Here is a 21,096-nt window from a genome sequence, read left to right as displayed (position 1 = left end):
GCGCCTCAAGCGAACAAATGTACCACTAAATGAAACTTTATAGCTCCCTTAATTCGCCGACAGATAGTGCTTAGCTCTGCCTTTTGTCGTTGCAGAGTTTTAAATTCCTAAAGTTGTGGTATTCTTTTTGAATCACCCTGTATTTTTCTAGGAAACATACTTAAGCGCGTAACGTTGCAAGTTCAAAGGTTAATGTAAGCACGAGGAAAACAACTGCAAATATGAAATGCTGGTGCATTAATAGCCAGTATAGCCACCAGAACGTTGAGTCCAAGAATGCCGATGTGCATGCATTGTGTCGTACAGGTGCCGGATGTTAGTTTGCAGGATAGTTCCACGCCTGTTGCACCTGCTCGATCAATAAAGGGACGGTTAATGTTGGTTGTGCATGAGCCGGAGTTGTCGTCCGATGATGTCCCATACGTACTCGATTGGAAACAGGTCTTGTGATTGAGCAGTCCAAGCCAACAGTCGATATTCTCTAGAGCATGTTGGGTTAGAACGGCGAGCGTTATCCTGTTGGAAAACAACCCTGGAATGCTGTTCATGAATAACGGCACAAGAGATCGAATCACGAGATTCACGTAGAAATTTGCAGTCAATGTGCGTGGGATCATCGCGAGAGTGCCCCTCATGTCACACGAACTCGAACCGCATACCATAACTCCAGGTGTAGTTCCAGTGTGTCCAGCGCGCAGACAGGTTGGTTGCAGGCCCTCAACTGGCCCCCTCCCAACCAACACACGGCCACCACGACCACCGAGGAGCAACCGGCTTTTATCAGAAAACAATAGACCTCCACTCTGGCCTCCAGTGAGCTCCCGCTTGACACCACTGAAGTCGCAAACGGTGACGGTTTGGGGTTGGTAGAATGTATGCTACATGGCGTCTGGCTCTAAACCGTCCTTGAAGAAGCCGATTTTTAGCAACGGCTATGTCACTATGGTGCCAACTGCTGCTCAAATTTCCTCCCTCCCTCCCTCCCTCCCTCCCTCTCTCCCTCCCTCCCTCCTTCAGTCTCGGTAGTGCAACAGTGCCAACCGGAGACCAGTCCTCTTGCGACCGTAATTTCCCGTGACCATGGCTGCGAGCGATCATGTACAGTGGTTACATTCCTGCCAAGCCTTTCTACAATGTCAATAAGGCACATCCAGCTTCTCGCAGCTCTATTACACGACCTCGTTCAAACTCAGTGAGGTGTTGATAGAGGCGTCTTTGTCGCCTTAGAGGCATTCTTGACTAACCACGTCCTATCTCAGAGGTAACTAACGGTCACGACTGTTGCAGCGTGTATTTAAAGGAAACTAGATTTGCGTCCTCATAGAGGAGCTACTAGCGTCACTTTTATCCGATTGGCGCGAAATCTGAAAAGACGTCATCCTACAGATGTAGATATACGCCTACCAATTTCGTTTATGTCGTACAACTTCTCCTTGGTGTCTGGATTTTCTTTCCGTCAATGTAGCTTAACACGGCGACTGGCGCGACACCACTGGCAGACGCAGCAGAGGTTCGCGCCCAACACCGTGACATCCCCGGTGACCACACGCTCCACTAACGAGAACACGGGAAGTGCCGTAACCCGGCTTCCCAGAAACTTCGCTCACTGGAAAGAGGAATCATAAAAAATGAAGAAGTGTCTCGGGTTATCAGTAGGTACTCTGTCACTTCTGAGAAAACGACTGTCGACGTTTACGTGGTACTTTATGTATCTTTTAGCAGGTAAATTGTGCAAATAATTCACAGTTTCTCGTCCCGTATTCGAAACTCGATTACTACATTTATTTTTGTTTTTTGATTCACGTCGGTAGAGGATTACTAAATGAATATTTTCCAATGAATACTGTAATAACGTAATCCTTATGCCTCCGATGTGCATGCATTGTGTCGTACAGGTTCCGGATGTTAGTTTGTAGGATAGTTCCACGCCTGTTGCACTTGCTCGATCAATAAAGGGATAAGCCTGGTGCACGATTTAAAAAAATATGAATGTGAAAATTATTTGAAATTGTTTTCGGTGAGACTCCTGTAGCGTATCTTAATTGACAGTCACCGCAAGCGCCGCTTTACGGTAATGTGATCCATTATGCGTGCTTTGCAGCGAAATTACTGCCGGCGCACGAAATTTTTAGCAATGTTGAGGACGGTTCTTTCCCGAATGACATTCACATGAAAAAGTGTCACTGTGGCAAACCTCACTTCGCGTGATGCTCGCGTTGTTCGGAATTTCTCTGTTTCGAATGTTTCTGCGATCGATATCGTCCAAGGAATGCACCAAATCTCACTGAAGAATAAACGTAAGAATAAAATATAACAATAAATATAAAAGTGAAATACGAGAATATGAGAATTTAAAAAAAATGGTAACCCTCGAAAACACCACACACAAATAATTATATTGTAAAGTAAATATATGACACTTACTGTGAAATTACTCATAATTTTACAATTAATACGACGCCCCTGTGTCCCTTAACATGATAAGAAACATTCCTTTAGCAACCTTCTACCGACATGATTAGATAATTGAAAAAAATAAAAACAATGAAAGCAATGATAGCGTTTCGAACAGGGGGCGCGTAAGTGAGAGGCTACGACGACAGCCACTGAGCTACCGTTTCTGACATTTGTGTGCGTTAAAAGGCATCTAAAGTATATCGCGCCGAGCGGTCTGAGGCCTTGCCACAGTTCGCGCGGCTTCCCCCGTCGGAGGTTCGAATCCTCCCTCGGGCATGGGTGTGTGTGATGTCCTTAGCCTAAGTTAGTTTAAGTTAAAGTAGTGTGTAATCCTAGGGACCGATGACCTCAGCAGTTTGGTCCGATCGGAACTTACCACGAATTCCCAAACGTACATCGCAAACATTGACCATCATTTCTTCAGAAACTGTCGAGAATCTACGAATATGCCGACGCGCGTGTTCGCTTATTTTTTGATTCCTTTTCCACAGAGCGATGTTTCTGGAAAATCGGACCATGGCACTTGCCGTGTTCTCCTCGTAAGTTGAGCACAGTATTTAGTACATTACTGTACATTATTTGTATTTCTAGGTTGAGATGACGTCCGTGTACACAAAATCGTGTACAGTATCTCGTTCAAGGCTTTGAACTTCGCTTTTTGCAACCTTACACACCATTTAAAGATACTCAGTATTAAGCAGTGAGGAGCGCGTGGCCGCCGGTGCTTACACGATGTCAGGCGTGAACCTCTGCTGTGTCCGCCGGCAACCTTCCGGCAGTCGTCGTGTTAAACCGACGTCTTATGCTTTTCCTCTGCCCTGAAACCGCCGCTCCCAAGGACGCGGAAAACCTCATGCTGCACGGTAGTCATCTTAAAACAGATGCATGTCTTAATATTAAATGTTTCCCTAAGACATTTAAGTCTCTTTTTATTATCTACGATAATGCTCGAAGCAGACGAAATGAATTAAAATTAGTGTTGCGGCCGGGACTCGAACTCGGGTCTTCATGCTTGCTAGGCAGAAATGCTAACCATTACACTACCACAGCACCATGTTCAACTTTGCTTAGGTAGTTTGTGCAGCCAGGTTGACCATCGATCTGTGGTAGTTTAATGGTGCCGGCACGGTAGCTCAGCGTGGTTCGTCAGAGGGTTAGCTGTCCTTTGTAATAAAAAAACTGAGTTAACCGATCAACGACGAACTTAAACGGGTGTCTTACGACGTCCACCCCGAGCAGATACAACGAACGAAAGCGAACAAAATGAGATTTTAAAAAAATGGTTTGCATTACTACCTAGCGAGCAAGAAGACCTGGGTTCGAGTCCCGGCAGCAGCACAAATTTTAATTCATTTCGTCTGCTTCGATCATTATCGTAGATGCATGTCTATTGGTGTGAGCACTCTGGCGGTCGCTTACGTAATTGTAAGTGCTCTTGCGGCCCCAACCGAAACTTCGATTTCAACTGGGTACGGATTATTCATAATCAATTTATATTTCGTGAAATAAAAATTAATTAAATCAGGTCTTTGTCTTTGAGTTTCCTTGAAATTTTAGCTAGTCTCTCTAATTTTTCTTAAATCATCAAATGTAGTCTGAAGAGCGCAGTTGGAGCGCCAATGAGGCAGGCCTCGTCTGCTGACGTGAGAGCAGTGGTGGGACGCCCTGCTCTGGCTCATTTAGCACGCGGCCCGTTCAGGCACGGCGGAGCAGTAATTGACGTTTACGACCAACTGGCTCGCAGTCGTTAGCGAGTGGGATTTGCCTTTGAAATGAGTGCCGACTAATGAAAGCAGCCGTTTGCCTGGCGGCACAGGACACCCGTTGACGCGGGGATGGGGGTCTGCTGTACCGGGACCGATCGTCCGAGGAGGCGGGACTAGAGAAAGAACCTCCAGGGTCGTCGGCACCGCAGACTGCCAAATTGGCGACCTCTCCTGTGGTGACCGGAAGCCGTCAGGAATAAACGTCCCCAGTGGCAAGCAACACGCTGTCACTTGTCTGTTAGCTTCTGTTAACGAAGGTATGAGCTTACTTTTGGGTTCCCAGATATGAGTGACTAGAAAACTTCTTAAGGGGGGTAGGACGTCAAAGGGGCCGACTCGGAACAGGAGAGGCACCACAGGACGTTTTAATCTCCACTGTCTATAATTTTACAAATAAATTCATAAAACTTTAACAGAATGACCAGGAAGGATTCAGGATTCATACTCATAGCAGTGGAAGCTCAAAAACGTAACAAAACACTTTTTTTATACGTGTGAAATTTCATCATTTTTTCACTTACTGCATTTGTTGCTATAGGTACACTTTTCTTCCTAAGTAAGAGAGATCCTTCGATGACTTTTGCATAGCATACAAACCATAGTTACAGGTGTATGAAACTCTAGAAGCTATTTAATTTATGAAAAAATGAATGAACTTTTACATTTTAAACTTCATGTTTAGAAAAAACTCAAGTTTTATAGCTAATTATCTCAATTTTTTCCACAGTTTTTTAATAGATTTGGAAAATTCTAGAGTTTCATTAACGTGTAACTACTGTTTGTATGCTATGAAAAATTCATCGAAGAATCTCTCTTACTTAGGAAGAAAAGTGTACCTATAGCAACAAATGCAGCCAGTAATAAGTGAAAAAATGATGAAATCTCACATGTAAAAAAAGGTTTTTTGCTACGTTTTTGAACTTCCACTGCGATGAGTGTGAGTCCTCACTCCTTCCTGGTCATGGTGACAAAGTTTTATGAATTTATTTATAAAAGTATAGACAGTAGAAATTAAAATGTCCTGCTCCAAGTCGGCCCGTTTGACGTCCTACCCCCCTTAAGGGGACACGGCCGCGAACAGGCTCAAAAACATCGAATTTTTTTTTAGTCTTAATCTATGCTCCAATTATTTGGCTACAAAATGCCGTTTGTTTCATACAAATCTGATTATTAGATTCGGAGTTATTAATTTGTTCGTGAAGCATGGTAACTAGCGCCACGTCCATTTTTGCTGCGTCTTGCGCAGTAGTCAGCATTGACTATAGTACAACAATCATTTGTGTTCCACGGATATAAATACTCTTTATTTGGGTTGCAAGAGAGAATTGTTATTCTGATGTTTGCCAGCCTGCCTGCATTGTCGACTATCGTTTGTCAGTTTCTTCATCCTAGTTGTTTACGTTTTGGTGATACAAGTGTAATGATTTTGTGAAACGTTATAACATAATGGGTAGAATAAGGAAGTTTGGATATAAGCCTAAGTTTCGTGGAAATAAATATGTAAAAGTAAACCGCTAAACTGCTAGTTTTGAACAGAGGGCAGAAAATAATATTGAAAGTGAAGTCAGTGCGAGTGTCAGTTCTTGAAGAATATGTGGTGTGAATAGTGTTTCTGTTGTTACTGACACAAACATTCTGATCTCCATGAGGTTATTACCTGCACTTATCGAAAAACACACAAATTGTAAAAACTGTGTTTAAACGTTACTTTGCACGAAGATGTGGCGAAAACCAAGGGAATTGTTTGTAATTTAGTTTTTACATGTTTGGAATGTAGCTGTACTGCCAATACAATGTAATCCCACGTAACAAGAAGCAGATTGTACGAAAACAATATAGGATTAGTGTATGCACTTAGATCTATTGGAAAAGGGCGAAGTGCAGGTGCTGTTCTTTGTGCAGTGATGAACATTCCTCCACCTCCAAGAAAGTTTGATGTTTACAACAAGACTATTGGTGCAGTTGTAGCTGAGGTAAGTGAATTTACAATGTTGAAAGCATCCAAAGAAGCAGTTCAGTTGAATGATACGAAATCTGACCCAAGGCAAATTTCTGCTGGTTTTGATGGCAGTTGGCAGAAACGTGGGCATACATCCCTAAATGGCATTGTGTCAGCAACTTCTTTTTATACTGGGAAGGTTCTGGATATTGAAATTATTACTAAGTTCTGTGACATCTGTAGCAAAAATCCCACTATACAACATATGTGCAAAAAGGACTATGATGGTTCTAGTGGAGGCATGGAAGTGGCTGGTGTTGCTAACATTTTCAAAAGGTCTGTGCAGTCAAGAGGTATCCTCTATACAATCTTGGGGACAGGGACAGTAAGGCTTATCAGAAAGTGGTAGAAGGTAAACCTTATGGGCCTAAGTCAAAATTAATAAACTGGAATGTATAGGACATGTACAGAAAAGAATGGGATCACGACTTCTAAAAATGTGTAAGGGAAAAAAGTTAGGTGGTAAAGGGAGCCTGACAAAGGCTGAAATAGACAGGATCCAGACTTATTATGGTATGGCCATTAGAAATAACTTCAACAATGTAGAAGCAGTGAGGAGAGCCATCTGGGCTATATTCTTTCATAAAATTTCAACAGATGAGGAACCACAACATAACCTTTGCCCACGGAGACCTGACAGCTGCTGCAAATTCAACAACCCAGCTACATCTTCCAGCTATAAGCACAAACATTCAATTCCAGAAAAAATCCTGCTAGCTGTGAAACCGATTTTCAGAGACCTTAGCCAACAAGCGCTCTTGAAAAAGTGTCTTCATGGAAAAACTCAAAACGCAAATGAAAGTTTGAATTTTGTCATTTGGACAAGGCAACCAAAAACTGTTTTCTTTAGAAAAGAAACACAAAAATTTTGTGTTCAAAAAATGGTTCAAATGGCTCTGAGCACTATGGGACTTAACATCTATGGTCATCAGTCCCCTAGAACTTAGAACTACTTAAACCTAACTAACCTAAGGACAGCACACAACACCCAGTCATCACAAATTTGGTGTTCATGACGCAGTGATGTGCTGGTGTGTCAAAGAAGACTGATGTATTAAGACTCTTGGGAACAAAGGATGGTGTCAATACTGAAAGAGGACTGAAAAAGATTGACATGGACCGTATCCGTTATGCTGATATTTCTGCAGGAAATGCTACTAAGGAGGCCAGGATAGCCAGAAGATCAAAGAAAAGAAGAAAAGAAGATAAAGATCAAGAAGCTGAGCCACCATATAGCCCTGGAATGTTTAAAAGTGCGCCTGTGTGACATTTTACATTACTTTCTTGCATGTAAAACTTTAATACCATTTTTCTCAAAAGTACATTTTTTGACCTTCTGGTACACTTTTCTCAAAAACTATGACTGCTACAGACATCAGAGTTAAAGTATCTCTTGATAATACAACGATGATTAATTAGAAAAAAAATAGACCAGTAGTGATAAAAAGAACAGATTTACAAGCTCCAAGGTGTTTAGAAAAGTTTTAATTTTTTGTCTTATAGAACAAAAAAATGATTGCTCATGAAATATATAAAATACATTAACCATTTTTTATGTGATTTGAGAATGATGTTTCAGCTGTACACTGTAAAGGCTTCAGGTCTTTATCTCCATTAGTTACTTCAGAAAGTGTACCTGACGTTTGCTCGTTTTAGCATTGATTCTTTCTGGAAGTTCCCTCGCGACTGTGTCCCCTTAAGTAATAGAACCCAGTATATTGTCCTCGACCGCGAGTGTTCGTCAGAGACAAGGGTATCGTCGTATCTTCAGGAGTGCTCCAAGGAAATGTGATAGGACCGTTATTATTATACCCATAAGTGATCTGGCGGACAGGGTGGGCAGCAATCGGCGGTTGTTTCTTGACGATGTTGCGGTGTACGGGAAGCTGGCGAACTTGAGTGACTGTAGGAAGATAAAAGATGCCTTAGACAAAATTTCTATATGGTGTGATGAATGGCAGCTAGTTCTGAATGTAGAAAAATGTAAGTTCATGTGGATGAATGGCAAAAGCAAACCAGTAATGTTCGGATAAAGTGACACAGTGACAGTCACGTCGTTAAAATATGTGGCCGTAATGTTGCAAGGCAATATGAAAAGGAAAGAGCCTGTGATGATGGTTGTAGGGAAGGTGAATGGCCGACTTCGGTTAATTGGGAGAATTCTGAAAAAATGTGATTCATCTGTAAAGGAGACCGCATGCAGGACGCTGGTGAGACATATTCTTGAGTACTGCTCTAGTGCTTGTGATCCGCACCAGGTAGGATTAAAGGAATACATCGAACATCGAAGCAATTCAGAGGAGATAATGATGATGATTTTGGTTTGTGGGGCGCTCAACGACGTGGTTATCAGCGCCCGTACAAATTCCCAGTCTTTTCACTTTCAAGTATCGCCGTTTTCCTGAATGATGATTAGTGATCAGGCCAAAACAAATACGCAGTCCCCGGGCGGAGAAAATCCCCGACCCCGCCGGTAATCAAACCTGGGACCCCGTGATCTAGAGGCAGCAACGCTAACCACTAGACCACGAGCTGCAGACAGTTCAGAGGTGGACTGCTAGATGTGTTACCGGTAGGTTCGAACAACACGTAAGTGTTACGGAGGTGTTTCGGCAACTCAAACGGGAATCCCTGGAGGAAAGGCGACGTTCTGTTCGATGAACATTACTTATAAAATTTAAAGAACCGGTATTTGAAGCTGACGGCAGAACAATCCTACTGACGCCTACATACATTTCGCGTTAGGACTACGAAGATAATATACGAGAAATCAGGGTTCATACAGGAGCATATAGACAGTGGTTTTCACTCGCTCTATCTGCGAGTGGAACAGGAAGGGAACAGTAGTGGTACGGGGTATCCTCCGGCACGCACCATACGGTGGCTTCCAGAATATGTAAGTAAAAGTAGAAAGGACGCATCGTACCGTGGCTTGTGGCGTACGTATGTAGAGTACATGAGGTATACACAGTATCTCTGAAAGCTTATGTATATCTGTCTATAACTGCGTCAACATCTATGTATATTTCCCTAGTATTATCTAGCCGGCCGGTGTGGCCGAGCGGTTCTAGGCACTTCAGTCTGGAACCGCGCGACCGCTACGGTCGCAGGTTCGAATCCTGCCTCGAACATGGATATGTGTGATGTCCTTAGGTTAGTTAGGTTTAAGTAGTTCTAAGTTCTAGGGGACTGATGACCTCAGATGTTAAGTTCCATAGTGCTCAGAGCCATTTGAACCATTTGAACCAGTATTATGTATTACGGTTTCTGCCTGTTCCATTGGCCTAAGGGAAGCGTAGATCCTTTTGGTCGCAATGTAGCTAGCCTTATCTTGTTTTCGCCATCTCTAAGGGACCGGTATATAGGATATAGAATATCCTAGGTTCTTCAGTTAATACTGGTTCTTGGAACATTCACGGGATAGTTGGCGGCTTTCTTCGGCCGTCTGCCAACTATATTATAATTTTGTTATAGTTCCCTCACACTTGAACAATGTATTGTAAGTAATTGACTTTCTGGACTGATTGCATTTTGCCAGTATCGTACTAATGAACGGAAGTTTGCCATCTGCTTTACGTGCGATTGAACCTACGTGATCGTTCCATTTCATACTCCTATAAACTGTTACAGACAGTAATTTATATGTTTTTACTTCTTGTGAATTACACACTTTCTCTGCATTTATAGCAAATTGATAATATTTCTAGCGCTTTTAAATATTATCAAAATCTGACTGAATGTTTGTGCCAATTTTTTCAAACAACACTACTTCGTAGAAAATCACATCTCCAGAAAGTGTGAGAATGCTATTAATTTTGTGTATCACATCATTAATGTAAAATATGAACAGCAATGGTTCCAATTCTCAGTCCTGGGTGACACCTAAAGATATCGGATGATGTGAAGTGCAGCCAATCACGGAGATCCGGTGTGGGCAGTAACTATCGTATGGCAGCGAAACTTGGTGGATACGCCGGTACGTTTATGCAGAGCCGATTTATGCCGTAAAACATTAATTTTGGCCACCAGATGCAAATCTGGCACTGTGAATCCAAGAAAGAAGTTTATAAATATTTCCATGTGTAATGGATTAGGAATGGAAAATAACCAGAAGAGGTCAAACGCGGGAGGAAGATATAATGTTGATTTTATTGTCAACCGACGCTTACACAATTTGTTCAGTGTGAACACAGGATATGTCGACAAAATGATGCATCCGTAAAACAACGTGATCAACAGTTACTCACAGTAGCACATGTGGATCTGAGGAACGCGTTCCTGTATACAGACCTTCAGAACAGGTAGAGACCGAAAGCGTCCCTGGTAAACCCATTCTTATAGATATCTCCAGATCAGGTGATTTTGCAGGCCATGCATCAGGAAAACCTCTGGAGATAACACGTTCGTGGAAGGTTGCATTAAGCAGATCTTTCACTGGACGAGCGGCATGAGGTATAGCCCCATCTTGCATGGAAACATTGGCATCCACACAAAGCAGGAATCACATGCTGTACAAGGAGGACTCGATAACGTGCAGACTTCACGGTGCACCTGGGTGTGTTCTCTTCAAAGAAGAACGGGTCGAGAATAAAGATGGTTGTGGATCCGCACCACACAGTCACATACAGCGACTGCAGTGGCAACACGTTGTTCCTCGAATTCTCTAGTTATGTGAATTCATCGCAGACGATAGTGTAAAATGTGCCACGTCCAGCCACATGTGATCAACTTCGATTCATGCTAGAACAGAAGAGTGAACTCAGAATGGTGCTGCGAATCGTGAGGATTCAGTTGCAGCGCCGTCTGAAGCTTGTTCGGGTACTAGAGTAAAACAGACGGCAAAACTTTCCGTACGGCTGGCCATGTGATGGACAATTCTTGTGACACTGCACGTTAACTAGCACTACACGAGGCACGTGCTCCATAGTCAGTTACAGCAACAGCATCAGCGTCAATAACCTCCACCAGTATAGTATGCTTTCCTCTTCCAGGTGCCACACAAAGCTCACACGCGTTTTCCAATTTCATCATCATCTTTAAAGCATTTGATGATACTGGGCCTCTCCCCAAACCTTTCAGTCGGCGATACCCTCAGTGCAATACAGTAGATGCCGCCGTTCACATAAAACAATTTCACTAACAGCGCACGGCTTCTCTTGTAGATGGCTATACTGTTCACCCACTTTATGGTTTGTCGAATGACGGCGTGGATGTTTCAGCAACATGCAAAACAGCGTACAGAGCCAGATATTTATGTGGTGGTCACAATTAGAACTAATGTGTTTTCCAGCGTAAATCGGTTTCGGATTAATATGTCTACCAAGTTTCACTGTCATTCGATAATGACAGCCCAAGGTCGACGTCCGTGAGTAGCTCCAGTATAATTATAACCAGCCGGCACTTCTACATCTGCATTTTTATGGCCACACCGTCTGCGGTTGCTTTACAATTATTGATGCTTTACCTCCTTCACAACTGCTTATGGCTGCATTTAGTTCTTCCTTGCGAAAAGTCTCCAGTTCCTCTGCCCACATACATACATCAAAAAAAGTTTTTCATCACTTCGGATCTGAGAGTTCCGGAACCTGCACATAAAATTGGAATAGATATCAACATAAACATCATTTCCGCCCTTTTTATTGCTCATGAAAACCACACATTGCATGTTGTACCACCATACAGCGAGACCTTCAGAGGTGGTGGTCCAGATCGCTGTACACACGTCACGTCGTCCATAAACAACACTTTTCAATCTATCCCAGGCATATTCGATAGGGTTCATGTCTCGAGAATATGCTGGACACTCTAGTTGAGAAATGTCGTTATTCTGAAGGGAGTCATTCACAGGATGTCAACGATAGGGGTCCGAATTGCCTCGCCAATATGCTGCCGATATGGTTGCACTATCGGTCGGATGATTGCGTTCACGTATCGTACAGCCGTTACGACGCCTTCCATGACCACCAGCGGCGTACGTCGGCCCCACATAACGCCACCACAAAACAGCAGGGAACCTCCACCTTCCTGCTCTCTCTGTACAGAGTGTCTAAGGCGTTCTGCCTGACAGGGTTGCCTCCAAAGACGTCTCCGACGATTGTCTGGTTGAAGGCATATGCGACACTGTAGGAGACGCGGCAACAGCTACGATATTACACCGGTACCTGGTAACTCTAGGGCAGTAATTTGAAAGCTGCGTTATCGGCCGCCGATCCCCTCCCCAGGCCGAGCGAGGTGGCGCAGTGTTCGCACACTGGACTCGCATTTGGGAGGATGACGGTTCAAAGTCGCGTCCGGCCATCCTGATTTAGGTTTTCCGTGATTTCCCTAAATCGCTTCAGTCAAATTCCGGGATGATTCCTTTGAAAGGGCACGCCAGATTTCCTTCCCCATCCTTACCTAATCCCGTGGGACCGGTTACCTCGCTGTTTGGCCCCGTTCTCCCAGATCAACCAAACCGCCCTCCCCGGAGCTCCAAAGGAAGGTCTGCTTAAGTTCAAACATCGACGCACACAGCCCATTTTGTGTGTTTGCGTTTCATAACGTTTACAGACGTTCATAGCAGTCACGGCTCGTCATCTGCGGAATAGTCATTGTATTGAAGACGACTGGATTGTAAATCTTTGTATCTGTATATATTTTAACATACAGATCTACTATTAGCAACTAAAGCTACAACTATAGCAAACAAAGTTATGTATTACTTTTGCTACTAGATATTAGTTGTTAAATGAATTATTATTTGAATTATCTGTCTAACGAATCGCATTGTTCCTCGCACCTGTATACACTGAAGAACCATAAAGCGTGCAGAGGAAGTTACAACACGAGCAACATCGATATGCAGTACGATTAATATTCGATTTCTTGTAGCACCAGGTTTATAGGTACCCACGGCTTTCCAGAGATCGGTAATAGGACGAGTACGTTATAATTTTGGTTCAGTGGTAGAATCCCCGCCTGTCACGTGAAGGAGGGCCTACAACTACCAGCTGATTCATTATTTCGTCAGACTAGGTGAAACCGTCCTTTCCATGGGTAATCCTGGAAGGAATCTACGTGGTGTTTTCCTCTTCAGATTTGTCGCTTCGCGCTCGCCCTCATTTTTCATGTGGGATAGTGAAATGTGGTCTGTAGATAAATGCCTGAAGGTTTAGACTTCGTCCGCTAAAATTGTTTTTCCTCCAGGGACGCAAATTTCCAATTACCTCAGGCCTGATATTTCAGTTAAACTCCTTGCTAAAAATATTAAAATTAAAGAAACATATAGAGCGTATGAAAGCATGTGTAAGGAACTTAAGGAAATTATTGTTTACATCAAAATGTTACAAAAAGTTTATAGGAACTTAAGTTCGAAAATTCATCGTTAGGGAGGCATGAAAGGTATTCCCTGTAGTGGCTCTTTGTTGTACAATTTACCCCAAATGTGCATTTTCAAAAATGGTTCAAATGGCTCTGAGCACTTGCGGACTTAACATCTGAGGTCATCAGTCCCCTAGACTTAGAACTACTTAAACCTAACTAATCTAAGAACATCACACACATCAATGCCCGAGGCAGAATTCGAACCTGCGACCGTAGCGGTCGTGCGGTTCCAGACTGAAGCGCCTAGAACCGAATGACCACAGCGGCCGGCTGTGCATTTTCACTCACTTTCTCATTTTCAGTTGTACATCACATTTATTTTGTTTCTCTGATTGTTATTTATTATGTTTTAGCGTAACTTTCATCACAATACATCGTAATGATGTATGAAGTGTCTTACATGGCGGATCTGCACTACACGTACAGCCTGGCAAGGAAAGCGGACGCAGCATAATCAACTTTATGTTGAACGCTACTCCGGCATGCAGTTACCTTGTAGAAAAACGTTTGTACGACTGAAACAGTTCTTGTGAGAGACAAGCCCTTTGAGAAGAGAGTTGCACGTGGTGGGAGACCACGAAATGGCTTTCTCGCACTGTCAGAAAAAATCCACCAACTAGTACAAGGAGAACTGCGAGGAGGGGAGGCGTCAATTACATGACGATCTCGAACGCTCTGCATGAGAATCCTCTGCACTCGTATTGCAATGCACCCACAATCCTTAAATGTGCTGCTTAAATCAAGCTAATTGCTCGCGGAAGCCTTTAATACCATTCTCTGTTGATCCACTGTGGATACGGGACAGCGGCTGGTGGATATTTAACAAATAAATTCACCAAACAGCCGAGTTGCAGTGAAGTCTTGAAGGAAGGACTTGAGAATTCACGACAACTATAAACAGGTGGCCCCAACACGCCCATCAATAATTTTTTAGAGGTGCATTTGGGGCCTGAAGATGGAATAATGAGTTGCCGAAACTAATAGAAAAAATAAAATAAAATAACTTCTCAATATGCACTGCTGTTTAGCAAATTTATTTGTTAAATAAACATTTAATACTAATCCTCCCAACACCGATAACTGTAATTATTTTGGTCGCCAGCCTCGCTATAAACGGTTCGTCGCGTGAGACAAGGGGAATTTTTCAAAAAAGAAACATTTGGTTCATCTGACAGTCGCAAACACCCTGCGTTCGTTTATTAGGATCATCGAACCACAGAAAATTCAGTGCAGAAATACAGGCAACTATGTGTAAGCTTAGTCTATCATCACGCAAAGTTTACGGCGCACACTGAATATGAAACGACGGCACATATGGCCTAAAAACTTAAGAGGCGAAGAGACTAACCGTTAAAGGGACGTGAGAACGTAAATTAAAAGTGAGAAAGGTTTTGTTCCCTTGCTTCAGAAAATGTTTTCACACTTTTGACAAGTAAGGTTGCATCTAGTCTCTGTATTTATACTGTCTAATAAATGTTCCTTCTTTACACTGTGACAAATAAGGTTTAATGTAGTCCCTGTAACATCCCCAGACACTTTCAGTCCTTCCTGACTCCTAGCAAACCACACATACTACATGTCCCCCTGTCTTCAGCCGATCATAATTACCTGCTCCTACCAGAAAATCAAACTGTAGGAAGTTTACTGAAACTTCAGTGCTCTTGCACTTACACTACCGTCCCCGACTTCGGAACAGAATAATGCTCTTACTGCTTCTTCCACTCATGCACACATCTTGGCTACCATAAATCTCCTACCCCACTGCCTCTCTTGCTCCTCCCAGATTAATTTCTCTGCATAACTGTGACCTGCAACCCGCATCTGTTACAGACAACGGGAAAGTAATATTTGACATCTGCCGACACCCCTACATTTTGGGCTTCCCAAATTCTATCGGAATTCCCACAGTCATCATGGTTCCATAACAAGTCCATGGGTCGTAAGGCGTCGTGACAAACAGTTCCGAGAACATGAAATGTATTCGCTGTTGCGAATATCAATCATCTCCGGTTTTGTAATTGAATGACGACAGTGAAAATTTTTGCCGGACTGGGAGTCGAACCCGTATTCCCCACTCTACGAGAGCGGTCGCCTTAACTATTTCGGATATCCGATCATGACTCAAAGCCAGCCAGAAACTTCCGTATGTCGTAGTCCGTGTAGGAATAACATGAACGGGATGTACGAGTGCATCTATGACACACGGACGACGACATACGGAAGCAGTTAAGGCGAACGCTCGCATAAAGCGGGAAATCCAGGTTCGAGTTTGGGTCCGGTACAAATTTTGTCGTCAGTCCATTATACAACTGGAGGTGGTTCATGTTCGCAAGTGTGAATACATTTCATGTCCGTCATAGCAGCGGCCTTCGGAGACCCATGCATGTCCCAAGGAACAATGCATCGTACTTCTTCACAACACACCCAATGCAATTAGGTATTTCCGAGATGGGTTTAAATTGGCTGTGTCCGGCGTTTGGCACTTATCGAGAGACGTGCATTCTATGTCTACAGAATAGCCTCGGAGTTCGCACAACGGTTATGGTTCCGTAAGGACTCCATAGGTTGCATATTTCTCAGAACGGGATGAATTAGTTGCGTCCGCCGTTTTCAGTGCTCCCGTCTTTGAGTGAAGAGCCAGCCACCTCTGCATTGCCAGAAAGCGTTATCCAGCGGGCTCTTCTCCTCTCGGCCGAGGCAGCAGGCTTCCCAACTTCTCCCTTTAATTAAAGCGTGACGAGCATAGGGCTTAATTACATCTCCAGACTAGTCTCACTAAATGAGTTGCCACAGTATCACCTTGAACGACTGCGAGCATTAAATGAGGCACACTTTCTGTCAAGATTAACTTTCTGTCAACGTATGTTAGGGCAGTCAGCTGCCACGACCAACTGCAAACAAAATAATTGGCCAAGTGCGATTAGGACCCGCAGGCTAAGGTTTCGTTACATATATAATTAAGTTTGTACCGAAACCTCTCTAAGATTTTTTTCTCTGTTATCGATATCGCTACTGGCAAGATACTGGTCCAAGATCGCAACAAAGTCTCTACGGTAGTTCCTCGGACAAGCCCCGACGTACAAAAAGAAGCGAACAGGGAACTTCGCTAATAATCTCCGCGCTGAGCGCCGGAAGCTCTAGACTTCAATTTTTATATGTGGAAACAGGAGATTTAATGAAAGATATTCATTTATTTACTAAAACATGACGCTACTTGCATTTCATGTTTAGATGCAGTAATGTTCGTCTATTCTATTACACTTTTGACGGATAAAGAATGCGATGTATGTTCAAATGCAAAAAGATATTTTTATACGATATAATTACAGTGTAACATATTTCAGATTTTTTACTTTACCTGTACTGTGAAACCTTGCTTTTTGCTTAATTTCATGATTGTAGGTCAACGGGACCTTAGAGGTTTTGATAAGTAAGTTTTTCGGTATCAAAATATGACATAGATGGCCGTATCTTTTGACTGCGTTGACTTAGAAGACTAAATTTTTAAACCGCAGAGGGACCATAGACCTTAATATGTGACAAATTTGAACTTGATGCGTCAACCAGTTCCTGAGAAAAAGGGTTCTTAACAATCGGACGGGCAGACGGACGGACGGACGGTCAAGAAAGCGATCGTATAAGGGTTCCGTTTTGACAGATTAAGGCACGGATGTCTAAAAGTGAGTAAAATTGCACATTTGACGTAAATTACACAACCAGGAGTCACTTAAGGGTATTCCATTCATAGCCCCATAAAAATGGTTGAAATGGCTCTGAGCACTATGGGACTTAACAGCTGACGTCATCAGTCCCCTAGAACTTAGAACTACTTAAACCTAACTAACCTAAGGACATCACATACATCCATGTCCGAGGCAAGATTTGAACCTGCGACCGTAGCGGTCGCGCGATCCAGACTGAAGCGCCTAGAACCGCTCGGCCACTCCGGCCGGCCATAGCCCCATAATTAAGAAATTTTGGACCCATGTTCGTATGAAATTTTTGTAACGATTTGAAGTCTATAGAATAACGTCCAAAAATTTCTGACACATACTTTTCTACATCCTTAATCGAAGAGAAAAAAGTCGGAAAGAAATTCCTTGATAACTTTAAACAATGTGTAATTTCTATGCGGCAATTTGACTGTTGCAGTATTTCAATGAAAACGTATCTCACCGCAAACGCGTTAGCGATGCTGTACGAGCAGCAGTTTGCGGCAACATTTCGGGAAGGCCGTCTTACGGGAGACTTTATTTCCTGCGGCGAGCGTTAATTCTGGGAGCCCGGCCGGGCAGTCGCGGCGTGCAAATTGGATACGCACGCCGCGGCCGGCGGACTCGGCAGCCGGCGCGCCGCGCCTGACAAATTGCATGGCAGGCGGCCACGTCCAGACATGTCGCGGAGGGGGGGGGGGGGGGGGGGGGGTGCGAGGCGCGCCTGCTGCGACGGCGGGGAGCAGCGGATTCATCGGTAGCGAGGCACGTCCAAACAAATGTACCCTCCCCCACCACCATCAGACCAAACGAAAACAAGCAAAACAATTGTCCGGGTACGAGCAGAACTCGCGCACTGAGTGTTGCGTACAAACGTAATTATGTATACAGACAGCTCATACATACCGAAAATCGAGAATGTCAGTGTTTTTGCCTGTCATCGACATTGATAATGGTAAGACATCAATCTTAGGGATTCCAAGATTTTCGACGGTGTTTTAAGAAACTGGTATACCTGCCAAATATCGTGTAGGGCCCCCGCGAGTATGCAGAAGTGCCGCAAAACGACGTGGCATGGACTCTACTAATGTCTCAAGTAGTACTGCACGGAGTGGACACCATGAACCCTGCAGGGCTGTCCCTAAATCAGTAAGAGTACGAGGCGTGGAGATCTCTTCTGAACAGCATGTTGCAAGGCATCCCAGATATGCTGAATAATGTTCATGTCTGGGGAGTTTGGTGGCCAGCCGAAGTATTTAAACTCAGAAGACTGTTCCTGGAGCCACTCTGTAGCAATTCTGGACGAGTGGAGTGACGCATTGTCCTGCTGGAACTGCCAAAGGCCGTCGGAATACACAATGGACGTGAATCGATGCATGTGATCAGACAGGATGATTACGTCCGTGTCACTTGTCAGAATCGTATCTAGGCGTATCACGGGTCCTACATCACTCCAACAGCAAGAGCCCCACACCATTACAGAGTCTCCACCAGCTTGAACAGTCCCCTGCTGACATGCAGGGTCCATGGATTCATGACGTTGTTTCCATACTCGTACACGTCCATCCGCTTGATACATTTTGAAACGAGAATCGCCCGACCAGGCAACATGTTTGCAGTCATCAACAGTCCAATGTCGGTGTTGACGGGCCCAGGCAAGAAGTTAAGGTTTGTGTCGTGCAATCATCAAGGTACACGAGTTCCCTTCGGCTCTGAAAGCCCATATCGATCACAAAACGCCGCTAAAAGGCGGTATCGGAGAAACGAAGCCATCCAGTATATTGGAATCCGGCTGTTTTATTCGATGTCCTACCGCATTTTAGGGGTGCTTTGTCCTGACGAACAACGAATTTTCGGTAAAAAGGTTCCGAGCTTCTTTTACGTTTTGATGTGATGTTTTAGTTATCTGTTCACCCGTAGGTGTGGGATGTGGCTTTTAATACCCCGAAACCGGTAGGGATCCAATAATAAAGGACTAAATACAGCTGAAGCGGCTATTAATACCCAAGATGGTTATTCTTAGCGATGGTTGCCCTATCTATAAGGTTGTCTGCAAAAATGCAACCCTTAAAAGATCACTTTGTTGTTCGTGCATACGTGTCTCTGTCTGTCCAAATGTTAAGAATCCTCTTTCTCCGAAGTAGGTAGGCGTATCATGTACAAAGTTGTAGCATATACTAAGGCTTACGGTCCCTTTGCGGTACAAAACTGTTAAGCTTCTATATCAATGCAGCCAAAAGATACAGCCATTCAGGTCACATAGTTTGATACTCGCACACTCACTAATCACAGAGTACTTGCTATTGACGTAGAACTTTGACGTTTTGTAAGAAGCAAGCCTTCACACCACAAGTGAAGGAAAAACTCAGAAGATTGTTAATTTTTAATTATATTACAAAAAATATATTCTGGTCTTTTGTTATCTGACTGTCTGTCTGTCCATCTGTTAAGACCCCTTTTTCTCACAAATTACAACAGCAAATATGAAATTACACAAGAAGAGTAAACTTAAAACTATCTAAAATCTTTTAATTCCCAGAACCAATACTTTGCCAGTATGGATAACGATAACAGACAAAAATCTACGAGATTCTCGATTCATGGGATGAATGAACTGCCTATATACACATTTAAGTTTGTACAGAATGTTCAGACCGCGGATCCCACTCCGCCACTTTTTTAACACAGTTTACCTTCACTGATCTAAGAAAAAATTTAGTCAACTTCGCACTCTTAGTGGTCAATTGTGTCTTTTTTTGATTTTTTGCTTTCTAAACTAGTCTATGATCTTCCTAAGGGCTCAAGCTATCTCCATACGAAAATTTCACAGAAATCGGTTGAGCAGTTTAGTCGTCAAAACGTAACAGAAGTACTTTCGCATTTAATAATATTAGTATCGAGGTATGGATTTAGCACGTTGAGGATTGTAAAAACATTGAATTCATTACGTTCAATCGTATTATGTAGAATACACTGTATCACTGAATAAAAGCCGGCCGTTGTGGCCGAGCGGTTCTAGGTGCTTCAGTCCGGAACCGCGCTGCTGCTACGGTCGCAGGTTCGAATCCTGCCTCGGGCATGGATGTGTGTGATGTCCTTAGGTTAGTTAGGTTTAAATAGTTCTAAGTCTAGGGGACTGATGACCTTAGATGGTAAGTCCCATAGCGCTTAGTGCCATTTGAACTGAATACAAGCATTTCCACAAATGTGATACAGTCCAAACGTCGAAGAGGAAACGTGTTTCCCTATAAATCGCTATATTACGATACCTTTCCGTTTTTCATAGTCCGATTTTGATTAAATATAGCCTGTATGTTACCACAAGCTACGCTCAAGTTACGTGTGAAAAACCCATTAAAATTCGTCAACTAGTTTTGGAGATTAACGCGTTCAAACTAACAGTCAAGACGTTTCTACAGTTTTATTGTTAGTATAAATTGGATAATTTCGACGACACCAGTTACGTATTTTCACGCATAGCATGACGCGTATCAGGAACTTACTCTCATTTACCAGTGCTACTACGCTGAAGCGCCAAAGAAACTGGTATAGGCATTCGTATTCAAGTATAGAGTTATGTAAACAGGCAAAACGCGGCGCTACGGTCGGCAACGCCTATACAAGACAACAAGTGTCTGGGGCAGTAGTTACATCGCTTACTGCTGCCACAATGGCAGGTTATCGAGATTTAAGTTAGTCTGACCGTAGTCGGCGCACGAGCGATGGGACCCAACATCTCCGAGATAGCGATGAAGTGAGGATTTTCCCGTACGACCATTTCACGAGTGTACCGTGAATA

The 21,096-nt window shown here is 43.4% G+C and overlaps 1 protein-coding gene and 1 non-coding gene across 2 annotated transcripts in view; both read right to left on the bottom strand.

The window, feature by feature from the left end:
- LOC126415956 (uncharacterized) overlaps window positions 1-21,096 on the bottom strand; it is a 503,756-nt gene that overhangs the window by 438,301 nt on the left and 44,359 nt on the right. The window lies entirely within an intron of this gene.
- Trnaa-agc (transfer RNA alanine (anticodon AGC)) lies at window positions 3,435-3,507 on the bottom strand. The gene has a single exon. It is a non-coding gene; the product is annotated as a tRNA-Ala (tRNA).

The sequence above is a fragment of the Schistocerca serialis genome, chromosome 1 (assembly GCF_023864345.2).
Source record: "Schistocerca serialis cubense isolate TAMUIC-IGC-003099 chromosome 1, iqSchSeri2.2, whole genome shotgun sequence".
Taxonomy (NCBI): domain Eukaryota; kingdom Metazoa; phylum Arthropoda; class Insecta; order Orthoptera; family Acrididae; genus Schistocerca; species Schistocerca serialis.
This window is presented reverse-complemented; position numbering and strand designations above follow the sequence as displayed.